Genomic DNA, 19,332 nt, shown 5'->3' with positions numbered 1-19,332 from the left:
AGATCCTTATAACATGTTTCCAACTGGAAGGATCTGTTGACTTCAGAGCATTTTTCGATGCCATCTCTGTATCCAAGGAGTGGAGGGGTGCGAGGGAGATTTTTATCTGATAGATGAGCATCTGTAGAATTATAGGGTATTTATATGAATTTTGCCCAACCATCAAGACTGCCTCATACATACATGAAACTTCATCCTTGTGACATGCAGTTTCTGTGATGCTTACAGTCTAATGACAAACGTTAGAATATCTTTAAATTGTTGTGAGTATAAAGAAAATAACAAAGAACTCAGCTTTTACTGAACTCTATAGGAAAATTACTAGTGAAATTAATTTCTGATATGCATGCAAGAGCCCATCTCCCTGACATAAGGGTACAGTAACGTTGTTTAACTGCTGATAGCTTCATGAAGTTTACAGCATTTGTGACACAAATAGGTGTTCCCTTTTTGGAACTTTTTTCCTTCTAATGAACTAACATCTGTTGAAAAAAAAAGTCATGTTTCCAGAAATCTGTACAAAAATGAGAAAAAATAAAACATCAGAACACTGCCAAGAAGCAATTATTGCCAAGTTGTACATGGTAAAAAGCAGCTTAGAAAATGATGGGTAGACAGAAGCAGGCATCATAGCTGAGCTGTTTTCATTTTGTGACTCACACCTTCTGTATAATTGTGGTGGTGCATTTCCCCCCTTTTCCTGGGCTGCTTGTTGATCTGGGCCGCTTGTTGATCTCAGAAATTCCCGTGAAACCTCGGCCTTGGTGTACTGAGTCTGGCGGTTGAGCGCTCCTTGACTGTATCAGAAACTCTGCATAGCTGAGGCTGGGAATGTACTCCTACTGCCTGGCCTAGGTGGGTGATGAGAGCAGGGATGATTCATCAACCCCTGATACCCTAGCTCAAGTGGAACGATATCATTGTTACTGAAACCTTGAGAATTTTAGTAACTACCACCTTGGACTGTGGCCAGGATGGAAGTTTATGGATGACTAAAGCCTGGCCCAGGTGTCATCCCCTGATACCCTTATCTGAGTCGTAGCTCAAGTGGAACAACACTGAAACCTTGAGAATTTTTAGTAATTACCACCTGGGACTGTGGCCAGGATGGAAATTTACGGATTACTAAAGCCAATCATCTTGCAAACCTATGAACGGTGGTCCTAAGTGAGACCCTTTGAGCTCTCCAGGAATGCAGCGGGCTGCACCCAGCATCTCCCTCTGAGTGGGACGCCTCTCAGAGCTTGCGACGTCTCGAGTCTGCAATATTCAGAGGACTGTCGTCTGACAGGACCTGGGCTGAAACTCTTCGGTCCTCGAGGCTCAACCACTGCCCGTTGAGAAATGCCTAGACATTCGACGTGAATATTTCTTCACTAGACTCCAGAGGAATTTTTAACAGGTATACCTTTTGTACATTAATATATATATTTCTGTCTGTGTGTGTGTGTGTGAACTGATAGTAAGCATAATCTGTAATTAAGTCACTGTCGTGATTGTAGTAGACTCTACTAACTTACTTTGTAAATGTTAAATTAGTTAATGATTAAGTGCTGCTAAAATTTGTTACTGATTAGTTAACGATTGTGCTGCTAAAACTGTGAATGAACCCTAGACTGCTGCTAAACACATATAATCCGTTAGATATAATCCCTTAGACATAACATGATTTTTCTTTATGTGTTTCATCTGTCTAGTAAGTAATAGAGCGAACCTTGCCATCGAACTCTGTTAAGTCGCGCTTTTATAAATCACTATTAAAATCACTTTCTGCTAATACCTTTGACGGTGATTCCTTAAGCAGCCTCTAAACCACTCATTCGCGACAATAATTCTGGGATGGTCTTAAGAGAAGTTAAGGAATACTGAAAGAAAGAAAAAAATGTATATTAAGTAATTAATTTTAAAAGCTAAAAAGTAAGATGACTTGATGTTGTGAGCATAGCCTAGATTTACGAAACTGAGGGTACTTCTGGCAGTCTGATAGTGTTCTCAAGTAGCATGAAAAAAAGTAGGCGGCATCTGCTTTTGTGTCCTACATCAAAGGATATCAAACAGATTTTTAAAGCTATGGCAAAGCATCCCCCCCACCTCAGATTTCTCCTTCCTGTAGATCACCATTATTCAAGTCATGAATACACTTTATATACCCATTCTTTCCATGGGATGCACAGGTATATAAAAGGTGAGAATAGGTGTAGGCTACACGGTAAATGTCGAGGTTCTCACTTTGCCCACCTGAGCATCTATTGCAGCACTTATATTGCAAGATACTTCATGCTCAACAGAATTAGAATTCAAGCTTTCACAGGATACACCCGATATTGATCAATATGTTATTCTCTGAATTCAATATTAAAAGGGAAAAGAACAAAGATGGCATATTTATCTTACTAAACAGCAATCTTTTTCTTATAATCTTGTGGAATATACTCAATAAGGCACATGATCCAGTGTTATAAAGCTACAAATTCTGACATACAGAAATTAAGTTACTTAATACCAAGCCTTCCTTAATCTAATGCTTAGAGTGTTATAGGAATCTCCACTTAAACAAATGAAAATCACGATGTCTGTGAAAGATTAATGGCTTTACACATAAAAAAGAACTATTAAAAATAGTATTTTGGAAATTAAAACAGAAAAAAGCATTTAGGATTAGCATAACTGAAAATTTCAGAAGAATATCTAAACACCATATGGTTTCAGAGACAGATATTTTCAGCTGGTGTGTTATTGACCAATGTAGCAAAACAACTACATATAAAACTGCATCAGCTTTCCACACAAGAAAGAAATGGTCATACATTGTTCTCGGTTTTGTTGACAGTTCATCATTCAAAGTTTCATTTGCTTCTAACACACAGCAAACCCCATGTGACCAACTGCAGAAGTAATTCACTTCTCTGATGCAAATGAGTTTAAATAAGACTGTTGCTCAATTGATTGTAGTTACTTTATTTAGCGTCGCCTTGAGTACTGCGTGCAGTTCTGGGGCCGTCAATTTAAAAAGGATGTTAAGGTCCCTGAACGCGTCCAGAGGAGGGCAACAAAGCTGGTGAAAGGGCTGGAAGGCACGTCTTATGAGGAGCAGCTAAGGACACTAGGGTTGTCTAGTTTGGAGAAAAGGAGGCTGAGGGGTGACCTCATTGCTCTCTACAGCTTCCTGAGGAGGGGAAGTGGAGAGGGAGGTGTTGGTCTCTTCTCCCTGGTATCCAGTGATAGGACACGTGGGAATGGTTCGAAGCTGTGTCAGGGGAGGTTTAGACTAGATATTAGGAAGCATTTCTTTACCGAGAGGGTGGTCAAACACCGGAACAGGCTTCCTAGAGAGGTGGTCAATGCCCCAAGCCTGTCAGTGTTTAAGAGGCATTTGGACAATGCCCTTAATAACATGCTTTAACTTTTGGTCAGCCCTGAAGTAGTCAGGCAGTTGGACTAGATGATTGTTGTAGGTCCCTTCCAACTGAACTATTTTATTCTATTCTAAAAACTTCCTGTGCATTACTTTTCCCCTTGATGGCCAGATTCAGAGAGGTTTTGAGAAACCTCAGCTACAACAAAAAGAATCTCTTGAACACTTCCAGGGATGGGGCATCCACAACTTCTCTGGGCAACCAGTTCCAACATCTCACCACCCGCAGTGTAAAAAATTTCTTCCCTATGGCCAACCTAAACCTACCTCTTTCAGTTTAAAGCCATTACCCCTTTTCCTGTCACTACAGGCCCTGGTAAAACATCTCTCTTCGTCTTTCTTAGAAGCCCCCTTTAAGTATTGAAAGGCCACAATAAGGTCTCCCCGGAGCCTTCTCTTCTCCAGGCTGAACAACCCCAACTCTCTCAGCCTTTCTTCAGAGGAGGTGTTCCATCCCCCTGATCATTTTCGTGGTCCTACTCTGGACCCACTCCAACAGGTCCACGTCTTTATTGTACTGAGGACATGTCTGTCTTGTACTGAGATGGATGCAGTGCTCCAGGTGGGGTCTCACCAAAGCAGAATCACCTCCCTCAACCTGCTGGCCATGCTTATTTTGATGCAGCCCAGGATACAACTGGCTTTCTGGGCTGCAAGTGCACATTGCCGGCTCATATCTTTTCATTCACCAGTACCCCCAAGTCCTTCTCGGCAGGGCTGCTCTCAATCCCTTCATCCCCCAGACTGTACTGATACTGGGGGTTGCCCTGACCCAGGTGCAGGACCTTGCACTTGGCCTTGTTGAACCTCATGAGGTTCACACGGGCCCACTCCTCAAGCCTGTCCAGGTCCCTCTGGATGGCATCCCTTCCCTCTAGAGAATCAACTGCACCACTCAGCTTGGTGTCGTCTGCAAACTTGCTGAGGGTGCACTTAATCCCACTGTCTATGATGTCATTGATGAAGATATTAAATAGCATAGGTCCCAGTACAGACCCTTGAGGGATGCCACACGTCACTGGTTTCCACTTGGACATTGAGCTGGTGACTGAAACTCCTTGTTGACAGCCATCCACACAGTTCCTTATCCATCTAACAGTCCATCTGTTAAACCCATATGTCCTGGTTTTGGCTGGGATGGAGTTGATTTTCTTCCTATTAACTGGTATAGTGCTGTGTTTTGGATGTAGTGTGAGAATAATGTTGATGACACACTGATGTTTTGGTTGTTGCTAGGTATTGTTTACGCTAGTCAAGGACTTTTCATCTTCCCATGCCCTGCCAGATGTGCAGGGGGCTGGGAGGGAGCGTGGCCAGGACGGCTGGCTCAGCTGGCCAATAGGCTATTCCATACCATATGACGTCGTGCTCAGCATATAAGGCTGGGTGAAGAAGAAGGAGGGGGGGCGTTCGGAGTGATGGCGTTTGTCTTCCCAAGTAACCGTTACGCGTGATGGAGCCCTGCTTTCCTGGGGATGGCTGAACACCTGCCTGCCGATGGGAAGCAGTGAATGAATTCCTTGTTTTGCTTTGCTTGCATGCGCGGCTTTTGCTTTCCCTATTAAACTGTCTTTATCTCAACCCATGAGTTTTTCTCACTTTTACCCTTCTGATTCTCTCCTCCATCCCACCCGGCGGGGGGGTGAGCGAGCGGCTGCGTGGTAGACGACATCTGTAGCTCTTCCCCTGTCCACTGATGCAGCCACTCCATTGTAGAAGGCCGCTAGATTAGTCAGGCATGAATTGCCCTTGGTGAAGCCATGCTGGCTGTCTCTTAGCACCTCCGTGTCTTCCATAAACTTCAACATAGCCTGCAGGAGGAGCTGTTCCATGATCTTACCGGGTGTCCTGATTTCGGCTGGGATAGAGTTAAATTTCTTCCTAGTGCTGTGTTTTGGATTTAGTATGAGAAGAATGTTGATAACACACTGATGTTTTCAGTTGTTGCTAAGTACCCTGCTAGTCAAGGACATTCAGCTTCCATGCTCTGCCAAGCGCACAAGGACTGGGAGGGAGCATAGCCGGGACAGCTGGCCCAGCTGGCCAACAGGGTATTCCATACCATGTGACGTCATGCTCAGTATATGAATGGTAGTCGTGTTCCAGGAAGTGGCGATCGCTACTTGGTTATCAGTCAGTGCGGGTGGTGAGCAATTGCATTGTACATCACTCATTTTGTATATTCTATCATCATTATTATTATTATTATTATTATTATTATTGTTATTATTATTGTTGCTATTGTTATTATTGTTATTGTTATTATTCCTCTTCTGTTCTATTAAACTGTCTTTATCTCAATCCACGAGTTTTTCTCACTCTTACCCTTCCGATTCTCTCCCCGTCCCACTGTGCTGGTGGGGGAGTGAGCGAGCGGCTGCATGGTATTTGGCTGCCTGCCAGGTTAAACCACGACAGTCCTTTTTGGTGCCCAACGTGGGGCTCGAAGGGTTGAGATAACGATAGATCTGACCAAAGTGTGTTAAGGCAACATTGGTTATAAGCATTCATTATATTGGTTTAAAAATGGCTGGTCACAATGTTGATGTATTGGCTGTCAAAGTTGTGGGGCTGGCTCTCAATGTTGGGTTATGTAACACCTTACTTGCAGTATATGTTCCCTGTTGTGCTGTTTATTACTGCTTGGAACTGAGTCAAGGTTACCATTTTGATGCACTGTGTAATACTGTTTTATGATATGATAAAATCATTGGTCGTAAGTCTAATCTGGTATTTGAACTCAAATGGATGTGATCGACAAAATAACAGCCATATCCCCATCAACTAGCTAAAAGGAAACACAAGCTTTCTTGGGTGTTATGGGCTTTTGGAGAATGCATATCCCAAATTACAGTCAGATCATAAGCCGTCTCTATCAAGTGACCCGGAAGAAGGACGATTTCAAATGGGGCCCTGAGCAACAACAAGCCTTTGAACAAATTAAACAGGAGATAGTTCAGGCAGTAGCCCTTGGGCCAGTCCGGGCAGGACAAGATGTAAAGAATGTGCTCTACACCGCAGCCGAGGAGAATGGCCCTACCTGGAGCCTCTGGCAGAAAGCACCAGGGGAGACTCGAGGTCGACCCTTAGGGTTCTGGGGTCGGGGATACAGAGGATCCGAGGCCCACTACACTCCAACTGAGAAGGAGATATTGGCAGCATATGAAGGGATTCCAGTTGCTTCGGAAGTGGTTGGTACTGAAGCACAGCTCCTCCTGGCACCCCGACTGCCGGTGCTGGGCTGGATGTTCAAAGGGAGGGTCCCCTCTACACATCATGCAACCGATGCTACGTGGAGTAAGTGGGTCGCACTGATCACACAACGGGCCCGAATAGGAAACCCCAGTCGCCCAGGAATCTTGGAGGTGATCACAAACTGGCCAGAAGGCAAAGATTTTGGAATATCCCCAGAGGAGGAGGTGACACGTGCTGAAGAGGCCCCACTGTATAAGAAACTACCAGAAAATGAGAAGCAATATGCCCTGTTCACTGATGGGTCCTGTCGCCTTGTGGGAAAGCATCGGAGGTGGAAAGCTGCTGTATGGAGTCCTATATGCCAGGTCGCAGAAACTGCTGAAGGAGAAGGTGAATCGAGCCAGTTTGCAGAGGTGAAAGCCATCCAGCTGGCCTTGGACATTGCTGAACGAGAAAAATGGCCAGTACTTTATCTCTATACTGACTCATGGATGGTGGCAAATGCCCTGTGGGGGTGGTTGCAGCAGTGGAAGCAGAACAACTGGCAGCGCAGAGGCAAACCCATCTGGGCTGCCGCGTTGTGGCAAGATATTACTGCCTGGGTAGAGAACCTGGCTGTACAAGTACATCACGTAGATGCTTACGTACCCAAGCGTCAGGCCACTGAAGAACATCAAAACAACCAGCAGGTGGACCAGGCTGCTAAGATTGAAGTGGCTCAGGTGGATCTGGACTGGCAACAGAAAGGTGAATTATTTATAGCTTGGTGGGCCCATGACGCCTCAGGCCATCAAGGAAGAGACGCAACATACAGATGGGCTCGTGATCGTGGGCTGGACTTAAACATGGACGCTATTGCACAGGTTATCCATGAATGTGAAACGTGCGCTGCAATCAAACAAGCCAAGCAAGTAAGGCCTCTCTGGTATGGAGGACGATGGTTGAAATACAAATATGGGGACGCCTGGCAGATTGATTATATCACACTCCCACAGACCCGACAAGGGAAGCGCTATGTGCTCACCATGGTGGAAGCAACCACCGGATGGCTGGAAACATATCCCGTGCCCCATGCCACTGCCCAGAACACCATCCTGGGCCTTGAAAAGCAAGTCCTGTGGCGACATGGCACCCCAGAAAGAATTGAGTCAGACAACGGGACTCATTTCCGAAACACCCTCATAGACACCTGGGCCAAAGAGCACGGCACTGAGTGGGTCTATCACATCCCCTACCATGCACCAGCCTCCGGGAAAATCGAATGATACAATGGACTGCTAAAGACTACGCTGAGAGCCATGTGTGGTGGGACATTCAGGCTTTGGGATAGACATTTAGCAAAAGCCACCTGGTTAGTCAACACCAGGGACTGAGACAAGGGATTAAGGAATTTTAGTAGTTGAATGATTAATAGTAGTTAGAAGATTGAATCAGTAGGTAGGGGCTTGATACTTTTTTCCTCACAAGGCCGGCTCAGCCTGATAAGGCCGACTTAGCTATGGTGTAAATTAACTGAGGCGCCTCACAAGGACAGCTCCTGATAAAGACTAAAAACTTGTCTCAAGAAGCCAGCTAAAACTGACCCTGCGGTATGGACAAAAGTAAGAAGACAACTGAGCCTGCGCAAGAACAAAAGGTTACTAGCGGTGACGAAGAGGAACTATCAGCCTTCATCCCCACGACCCCCGACGACCACCACTAGGAGGCAATGCGCAAGCGCAGATGGGAGGGGTCTATGGAAATGACTTCTTGGAACTCATTTTAATACAAAGCGGGGACAGGTCATGCATATGTATAGGCATATTACAAAACTTTATGAATATGTAATATTTTACTGTATATATTTATGGTGAGTGCCGCATTGAGGCGCGCACGATTTTGGTGGGACTACCCCCCGTGCTGCCCAGCGCTGAATAAACATACCTACTTTACAATCTCATAGATTGTGGAGTCCGGTTTCCGCAAGTCAGTTTTGGCGAGCCAGGCAGGAGACTCTCTGCTTCACCGCGGGATCGGCTGGGGAGCGGACGCCCCTGGGCGCGCCCCGAGCATTTCCTCGGAGGGGACTCCGCTGCCAGCCGCTCACCGTGGGAGTAGACAAGAACCTCCTGAGTCCACGGAAAGGAAAGGTATGTTTTAGGAGAGGGGCCTGTAAGTCGTACGCATGGCTGGGGCTGCTGGTAAATCGCACAGAGACGTCTGGCGTGCAGCATAGTCCCCGTATGGTAGGAGGGTACCCTGCACGGTAATAGGGGGGATTCGCTGACCGATAGAGCGGCCGCTAGCGATCTTGGGAGTAGATCGAGTGAATCCGAGGTTTCTGCTGTATCCCAGTGTTGGGAGCCAGGACGGACCTGCTAATCACTGGTATATAAGAAGCAGGAGAAGGGTAAGCGGACCTCCTTGCAATTTACGGTTGCAGCTGCTGGGTGGGAGTACAACTAGTCTGAGGAGTTGTACGTGGCATGGCCATAAATATTATCATCTGTTGCAACAATTTATTGTGTGGCTGAGTGTCTGTGTTGTATGAGTGAGACGCAGCACAGCTGCGAAGCGAGTGTGGAGTTCTGATCGGCGGTTCCGTAATCTCCACGAGGAGAGCAGCCGGAGACGAACGAAGTGAATGATAGGATCGAGCCTTTGTCTTTTGTGTACGAAAACATTGTAGAATTTTGTGAGAAAGCAGTATTGTATATCTAGAGGGTTCTATGATAAGAAAACCTCCGATAAAGTCACTAAGACAGTGCGGGAAGGAAAACCAGTCCCGGCATCTTATTAAAGGTTAAAAGAAAAGATCAATAAAGGGAAGATACGAAATGGGTAACACTCAAAAGGGAGTCTTGAAGAAAAGCCCCTTGGGCTGTGTGCTTGCTCATTGGAGAGATATCGTTGGGATCGGAGGGACGGAAAATAGAAAAATTCTTATTAAATATTGTAATCAATGGTGGCCATTGTATAAATTGGAAAGTGAGGCTAAATGGCCACTTAATGGATCAATAGACTACAATACTCTCCTACAATTGATGCTATTTCTAAGGAGAGAAGGGAAGTGGGATGAAGTTTCATATGCAGATATGTTTTTCACCCTCCGAAACCATCCGGAGTGGCAAAGGGACTGTGGACTGGCACCACCACAGGACCCTATGGTACTTGCACTTGAGCGAGAAAATAAAGAATTTAAAGGTAAACTGAAGCGGTGTTGCTCGGCATGCAGTATTGGACAGAGGTGTTTGAAAGCAAACAAAATTCACCAGGTGCCGGAACCAGATCTAACTGACCTGTTTAAGCCTCCCCCTCGACCACAGGAACAGGATGCGGACTCGGACGAAACTTCCACCCCCCCGGACAGCTCTGTATCTTCCCGCACCAGAAAGAAAACTGCCCCAGTAGCCTTACAGGCACCTCTTCGAGAGGCGGTGGCGCCTGATGGCGGGACGATGCTAATCAAGGTACCTTTTTCCACTACTGATTTAGGGGAATGGAAAAGGGTTGCAAAAGATTATAGGAGCGATCCGATCAGTGTAGCTAAACATTTTCAGTTTATTGTGAAACAACATAACCCTGATTGGAAGGACATACAATTATTATTAGACTATATGACTGAAACAGAAAAGCAATTGATTTTAAAAACAGCAGGGAGTTTGGCTGATGAATACTATAGGACTACAGGAGGGGATGTTAAGGAATATTTCCCTCTACAAGATCCAAAATGGGATGCGAACAGATCTGCAGAAATGGTAAAACTACAGGGGTATCAGGAGTGGATTTCGAGAGGAATGGAAAAGGCTATACCCAAAACCATAAACTGGTCGGCTCTATATGCAATTAAGCAAGGTCCCTCCGAGTCCCCATCTGAATTCCTGGATCGACTGAGGGATGCAATGCGCCGTAACACACCGCTGGATCCTGGGTCCGAGGTAGGAATACAACAACTAGTCTCTCTGTTTTTGGGTCAGTCCACAGGGGACATTAGGCGCAAGCTCCAGAAGCTACGTACTACAGAAAGTAGAAATTTGGAGGTGTTGCTAGATGAAGCATGGAGAGTATTTAGTAACAGGGAAGAAGCATACAAACAGGTACGAAGGAGAATAATAGCAGCTGTCAGGGAAGAGGAAGAAAGGAGGCCTAGACGAGAACCATCTCGATTAGGCAAGGATCAATGTGCACTGTGCAAGGAATTTGGTCATTGGAAAAGGGAATGTCCAATAAACTGAATCAAGACTTGATGCCCCTGGAGAACGATTACATCATGGTAAAGGGGGCAACTGGCCAAAGTGAAAAGGCGTATTTCTGTAAACCTTTGAAATATAAACTGGGAAAACAATGGGGAATTCACAGATTTCTATATATGCCCGACTCTCCAAAGGCCCTATGGGGAAGAGACTTGCTAGAACAATTAGGTGCAAAAATTATATTCGAAAAAGGAGAAATTTCTCTGAAAGTAAAAGATCAAGAATACATTCAAATCCTAAGTTTATTCTTAACCAGTCCTTCCATAAAAGGAGAAATTAGGGAGGAAGTCTTAAATCAGGTATACCCTGGGGTATGGGCTACCGATGTACCAGGAAGAGCAAAGAATGCATTACCTATTGAAGTTAAACTTAAAAAGGGAAACCAACAACCAGTAAGGATTAAGCAATATCCCCTAAAGAGAGAAGATAGAGAAGGGATTCGGCCGATAATTGAAAAATTTTTACAATTCGGACTATTAAAAGAATGTGAGTCTAATTTTAACACACCCATATTACCAGTTCGTAAACCTGACGGGTCGTATCGTGTAGTCCAGGATCTACGGGCCGTAAACAAGGTAACTGAGGATCTCTACCCCGTGGTGGCGAATCCGTATACTCTGTTGACTACACTAACACCTGAATTAGCCTGGTTTACTGTTATAGACTTGAAAGATGCCTTCTTTTGCCTCCCTCTCCATGAAGCCAGCCAAAGATTGTTTGCATTCGAATGGGAAAACCCCAAAACTGGTCGCAAGACTCAACTCACCTGGACGGTGTTGCCACAAGGATTCAAAAATAGCCCTACCATTTTTGGCAATCAGCTTGCAAAGGACTTGGAATCATGGGAAATCCCGTCTGAAAAGGGAAAACTGCTACAATACGTGGACGATATCCTGATTGCCACCGAAACAGAGAACGATTGTGTCACCTGGACGGTGAGTCTATTAAATTTCTTGGGGCTCCAAGGGTACCGGGTGTCTAAGAAGAAAGCCCAAGTAATACAGCGCAAAGTGATTTATTTAGGCTATGAAATCAGTGCTGGGGAAAGAACTTTGGGACAAGCTCGCGAAGAGGCAATCTGCCAAACCCAGAGACCTCGAACAGTGAAAGAGTTACGGACTTTCTTGGGAATGACTGGGTGGTGGTGTCAGCTGTGGATTTATAATTATGGACTGCTTGTTAAACCATTATATGCCCTAATAACTACCAGCCAGGGACACCTTGAATGGAACAACCAGGCCGTACGAGCCTTTGAGAAACTAAAGAAAGCCTTGATATCAGCTCCAGCCTTGGGGCTCCCAGATGTGAGTAAGCCATTTCTCCTCTTTTCCCACAAAAACAAGGGGTTGCTCTGGGGATACTAGCACAGAATTTGGGTCCCGATCGACGAGCAGTTACCTACTTTTCCAAACAGTTGGATACAACTGCGAAGGGCTGGCCTGGATGCTTGCAGGCAGTCGCAGCTGTAATACTAAACATACAAGAAGCCCGAAAATTCACTCTGGGTCAGAAAATGACTGTGCTGATGTCCCATACAGTATCTGCAGTACTGGAAGCGAAGGGTGGACATTGGCTTTCTCAACAAAGATTTCTAAGATATCAGGCTATATTGGTAGAACAGGATGATGTAGAAATAACAGTCACTAACATTGCCAACCCAGCTTCCTTCCTAGAGGGAAACACAGTGCATCGTGACTGCTTAGAAACCATTGAAGCAACATACGCAAGCCGACCAGATTTGAAAGACAGCCCCATAGAAGACGGAGAAAACTGGTTCACAGATGGAAGCAGCTATGTCCTGAGTGGTAAAAGATACGCGGGATACGCTATTACCACTCGTCAAGAGATAATAGAATTAAGGCCTTTGCCCCTAAATACCTCGGCACAGAAAGCGGAGGCCCTATATAAACAACTAATCAAAGAAATCGTAGCTGGCCCTGCCCAATCAAAACCCTTACGTACTGTAGATGGAGATAAAGTCCCTGTCGTGCACCGAAAATTATGCTGGGGAAGACAGTCTGGGTTACTCCTGCCTCTGGCAAGGGAAAACCCATCCGTGGGATTGCTTTTGCTCAAGGACCTGGGTGCACTTGATGGGTAATGCGACAGGATGGGGAAGTCCGATGTGTACCTCAAGGGGATTTGATTTTGGGTGAAAATAGCCAATGAACTGAATTGTATGATGTTAATTGTTGTATGATAGTGTATTTCATTATTTCTATGGTTGCTATCAATGGTACTGCAGTAAAAATCACCCAGATTAATGAAGAATGAACTCCGATGAAACTGAGCAAAGTGCAACAATGATAGAACCGGATGAGCGCAGCGATAATGGAACCAGAACTGGCTTCAGGATGCAACAGCCCAACACCACACACCATCTCTCCGGCCCTGCAAGACTGTTATGACAGATGGAGCCCAAAGTCGTGGACTAAATGAACTCAGTGGACATTTTAGAGGGATGGCTCACAGACTAAGGGAATGATATCTCTGTGTGTGTGTGTATATATATGTATATAAAGGCAGGAAAGGTGGTAGTGATTCACTGGAATGTATTAGAAAATGTGAACCCTAAGCATGACGTAGATGGTATAGAATCAGGGGTGGATACTGTCCTGGTTTCGGCTGGGATAGAGTTAAATTTCTTCCTAGTGCTGTGTTTTGGATTTAGTATGAGAAGAATGTTGATAACACACTGATGTTTTCAGTTGTTGCTAAGTACCCTCAATCAAGGACTTTTTTCAGCGTCCCATGCTCTGCCAAGCGCACAGGGGGCTGGGAGGGAGCATAGCCGGGTGTCGTGGTTTAACCTGGCAGGCAGCCAAATACCACGCAGCCGCTCACTCACTCCCCCCGCCCCCCCAGTGGGACGGGGAGAGAATCGGAAGGGTAAGAGTGAGAAAAACTCGTGGGTTGAGATAAAGACAGTTTAATAGAACAGAAAAGGGAGAATAATGATAATAAATAATGATAGAATATACAAAATGAGTGATGCACAATGCAATAGCTCACCACCCGCGCTGACCGATAACCGAGTAGCGATCGGCACTTCCTGGATCACGCCTACCCTTCATATACTGAGCATGACGTCACATGGTATGGAATACCCTATTGGCCAGCTGGGCTGGCTGTCCTGATTATGTTCCCTCCCATCTTGTGTACCTAGCTCAGTCAGTAGGCACGGGAGCTGTCCTTGGACTAGGAGGGCACTTAGCAACAACTGAAAACATCAGTGTGTTATCAACATTCTCCTCACACTAAATCCAAAACACAGCACTAGGAAGAAATTTAACCCTATCCCTGCCGAAACTAGGACACCGGGACAACTGGCCCAGCTGACCAACAGGGTATTCCATATCATGTGATGTCATGCTCAGTATATGAATGGTAGGCGTGTTCCAGGAAGTAGCGATCGCTACTCAGTTATCGGTCAGCGTGGGTGGTGAGCAATTGCATTGTGCATCACTCATTTTGTATATTCTATTATTATTATTATTATTATTATTATTTTCCCTTTTCTGTTCTATTAAACTCTCTTTATCTCAACCCGCAAGTTTTTCTCACTCTTACCCTTCCAATTCTCTCCCCGTCCCACTGCGGGGTGGGGGAGTGAGCGAGCGGCTGTGTGGTATTTGGCTGCCTGCCTGGTTAAACCACGACACCGGGCAAGGATGTGAGGCTTCCTGGTCAGTAGTTCCCAGGGTGCTCCTTTTTATCCTTTTTAAAATTGGGCATGATGTTTCCCTTTTTCCAGTCACTGGGGACTTCACTTGACTGCCACGACTTTTCAAATATGATGGAGCGTGGATTGGCAACTATATCGGCCAATTCTTTCAGGACCCTGCGATGCATCTCATCGGGTCCCATGGACTTGTGTATGTTCAGGTTCCTCAGGTGGTCTCAAACCTGATCTTCTGTGATGGGAGGGACTTAATTTCAGTAAACCCCTTATAAACTTTGTAAGATGGAAGAACAGTATTAACAGCAAACAAGAGACAATGAGCAGTAACAAGTATTCCATGCAAATGCAGATATTCCCAATTTTCTTCAATAGACACTATCAATTTAAGGAAAAACTGAACCTCTGTCATCATACAAAATATTTGCTAGTCATGTAATACTGGAATACAGAAATTGAGTGAATACAAATGTTACCTTTTTAAATTTAACATGATTCTCAAATTTTAACACAATGAATTTTAAACACAATCACAAGAAAGAAAACATCAGTCTCTAGCAAGGCCATTCTATGCAGTGCCACTCGAGTTGAAGACTCACTTGTATCCCAGAAGTACCAAAAAGAAGGAATATTGGATCAAGAGTAGCTGCAGAGAAATGTATATACAAAATAACTTTAAAAAAAAAAAAAAGTAAAAGTTACTTGTTAATTTTTTGTTGTGGAGAATACCTTCAACTTCTCCTGAAGTGGAGTCAAGAGGCAGATTTTGACACATGGGGACAGCATGACTCTCAGGAAATCAGAACCATGTCACCCCCAAAACACTAAGGACCATGTCCTGCTCCATCTGGAGCATATCAAAACTCATCAAATTCACCTGCACTGGTTCAAGACCCCAGTGACTGCATCCTGATCTTAAATTCACAGCTCCTTGTTTTCATTTACATAGTGAAAACAGACACCTTCCTTCATTATAACTAATTTGTTTCCAGGTGTTGTTATTACTGTAAGTCATCTAACAGCCCCATTGCAGTTGAATTGCTATAGTGGAAAATAAAAAGTGCTTCATTAATATTCATATCACATCAAATTAAGTTAAAATTTAATAACTTTATTTTATGATCACTTAATCATTTATAACTTTGTAATACCACCCTTTTTCTGGGCACTTTGTTTGGAATAGCTAGCTACATCAAGAACAAATAAAGCAAGAACACTCGGCCTGAGGTTACAGGAAGATTTCTCTCAATGATAGTGTCTATTTAAGCAGCTCCAGAGTAAAAGAAGAGTGGGAAAGAGAAGATTAGCCTGTCAGTGTGTCTCTGAGAAATAACACCAGAAAACTGAACTTCTCCCTTAACAGCTGTCATCAGCACCTTTAGAGTTAGGTTATTTGTGCTATGTATTATTTATAGCATTTTATATAGACACTTCATATGTTATCCTTCCCTTTAATTTTAAACAATACCTATATTGACACTAACACTGTGAAAGGTACAAAATGTCTGTCTGAATCTAACACTTTCTATGAACATTTTAGTGGCCATCTGCATTTTGTTTCATTCTGAAAATGGAGAGAGAAAAAAAGAGAATTATAAGTGAGTTCATCAGCTGAACAGGAAATCAATCAACCAGTTGCAGTTAGTGACTGTGCCTGAACAACTGTGTAGGGCTCTCCATGACAAGCCCTGAAGTCCTGATCCCTGGGTATGCAAAGCCTAGCTGTGCACCACCTGTACATCAGTGTGAGCCTGGGGGGTGTGCCAGCTCCTTCCATGGCCAAGGAGAAGGCTACAGCGGGCTCATTAAGTGCCCTGCACCACGTAACTGGGGGGCCAGGAACTCCAGCCATACTCTTGACTGTACATAGTTTGCACCTGCCCTACCGAGTGAGGATGGACATGAATTAGTTTTTAAAGCTCTTTCAAAATACATGACAATTCAACAGCTTCTTAATTCTCTTATAATTCACTGTGTTAACTGCATTCACATTTTGCAGACTTTCAAATTAGGCCCATTCCTGCACTGGAACCAGAAAGCCAGTCTTTTATTCACACAGAACTATCTGAATTATGAGAGCAATGATCTATAAACTCAACTCTAAATAGTTTACAAATATCTAGTACCAGGAGCCCTGGTTATGACTGGGTCATTTGGTATTATTTCTGTAAACTGATAAATAATTACAGTAGTTTTAATTTGCAGAACGTGACAATGCAATAAAGATCCTGAATTTTTATTAGAGGATTAGGAAACCTTCAAGTAACCATAACAGCATACAGCAGGGATAATTTAATGTGCAAAATCAGAGTAGTAATAGTACAAAGGGGAAAGTTTAAAATATACTTTTATTTTTAAAGTTTATATGTCATTTAATGCAACTTAAAGGTCTTAAATTTTTATTTCTTTCTTTTTGTGAATAGTTACTGACTAATGAAGAAATAAAAATATTCAGCTTGGTTGCTTAATGTCACTGTGGACAGATTATTTTTGTTTAATGCAAGCAAGAGTCCCATAAACCTATCCTGCTGCCTAAACTACACTCAAATGTACTATACCAGATGGATCTGCAATGGTACCATCTAAGTTTAAAAAATAAATATCTTATTTTGGAGAAATGTACACTTTTGTTTACTTGTATACAAATGCAATGTTAAGTAAGTAAACCAAAACCACTTAAGTCTATTTGTTTTAAAAAACAGATCCTTGTCTATTTTCTATGTCTTATTACATTCTGGTCCTTTTGGCTGAAATGGTCTATAAAGATCAGGGCTCAGACAGTTGCTTTCTAATATAGGTACTTTTAGAAATGCATCATTATAATAGCCTTCTTGCTGCCATTATTTTTAGTGAGTACTTTTCTGCATTGGACTAGAACCAGAGGACTAACAGGATGTGGAGGGTTGACCCCAGTCATCAGCCAAACACCCACCCTGCCTTTTGCTCATTCCCCTCTCCTGGGTGATGGAGAGAAAAATAGAAGTAAGGCAAAAAGATTCATTAATCAAGATAATGACAGTTTAATAAGAAAAGCAAAAGCTGTGCGCACAAGCAAAGCACAAAGAGGAATTCATTCACTACTTCCCGTGAGCAGGCAGATGTCCAGGCACTTCCTGGAAAGCAGGGCCTCAGCACATGTAACATTTGCTTGGAAAGACGCCATAACCATGAACGTCCCCCCTTCTTCCTCCTTTCCCTGAGCTTTAATTGCTGAGCACAATGTCATACGGCATGGAATATCCCTTTGGTCAGTTTTGGTCAGCTGTCTTGGCAATGTCCCCTCCCAACCTCTTGCCTAACCTACTTGTTTTGGTGGGGAAAGGGGTTGGAGAGAAAGCCTTGACCCTGTGCAAGCACTGCTCAGCAATAGTCAAAACATTGGTGTGTTATCAACACTGTTTTAGCCACAAATGTAAAGCACAGCATACAGGCTGCTATGAAGAAAGTTAACTTCGTAACTTCATCCCAGCCAGACCAGTACAATCTCCACCCTTAGCACATACCATTTTCGTCATGTTCAGGTCCCACATTATGTGATACATCTAAGTATCCTCTGACCACCCCATTCAGATATTGTTTCATTTCTATACCCTACTCAAACCTTTCCACTTACTTACCTAACTGACAATGCATTACCATATTTGATCCTTCAATCCCATACCTTTCTTTTCTCCTTTCCATTCCATTTATTCCTCATTCCCCAAATTCCCTCTTACCAACACTTACAACTTATACTACATAATTAAACAATATCTACATCCAACAGTGAGGTTTATACATCCTCATTAACCACTATCCCTTGTCCCTTGACATATACACAGATATTATTCCCCCCACTCCATGCCCCCCCCCAGGAAACATCCATAAGAACAAGCTATTACTTGGGCCCAATCTGTCAAGGTGATCACTCAGGAAAGGAGAAGCAGAGTGTTGGATTGTTGGGCACCAAGAACGGCTTGGGTTGGGTCACTGCTGCACTCGTCCGGTTCCTTGTGATGCTCATTCTTCGCTGGTTCATGTGGTTCCTGCTGTATTACTTCCAATAACATACAACTCAAATCATGGATTATTTTCCCCTAAGGTTAAATCTCCTTGAGGTACACACCAGATTTCCCCATCCTTTCACATTACCCACTGAGGACACCCAGGTCCTTGAGCAAAGACAATCCCAAAATTGGGCTTACTTTTTCCCAAGGGAGAAGCAACCCACACTGCCTTCCCCAGCCACTTCCCTACATGTACTATGAGGACCTTATGTCCTCCCACAGTATGTAGGGGTTTTGTTAGGGAAAGGCCAGGACAATTAGCAGATCCTCTGGTGTTAACCAGCCAAGTAGCTTCTGCTAAATTTACATGCCAGTGCTTCCATTCACGGACACTCTTAGCATAGTCTTTAACAGTCCATTGTATCACTCAATCTTTCTGGAGGCTTGTAGGCAATAGGGGATGTGGTACACGCAGTCAATGCCATGTTTCTTGGCCCAGGAGTCTATGAGGTTATTTCGGAAATGAGTCCCATTGTCTGACTCAGTTCTTTCTAGGGTACCGTGTCATCCAAAGAACTTGCCTTTCAAGGCCCAGGATGGTGTTTTGAGCAGTGGCATGGTTTACAGTGTATATTTCCAGCCACTCGGTAGTCACTTCCACCATGATAAGCATGTAGCGCTTGCCTTGGCGTGTTCCTGGCAGTGGTCCAATATAGCTGATCTGCCAGGCCTCTACAAATTGATATCCCAGCCACCACCCTCTATTCCAGGAACACTTTACTAGCATGGTTTGCTTGATCAGAATAGATTAGAATAGAACAGAAT

Source organism: Calonectris borealis, chromosome W (assembly GCF_964195595.1).
Source record: "Calonectris borealis chromosome W, bCalBor7.hap1.2, whole genome shotgun sequence".
In the NCBI taxonomy this organism is placed as follows: domain Eukaryota; kingdom Metazoa; phylum Chordata; class Aves; order Procellariiformes; family Procellariidae; genus Calonectris; species Calonectris borealis.
The sequence above is the reverse complement of the archived record's forward strand: the minus strand, read 5'-3'. Positions refer to the sequence as shown.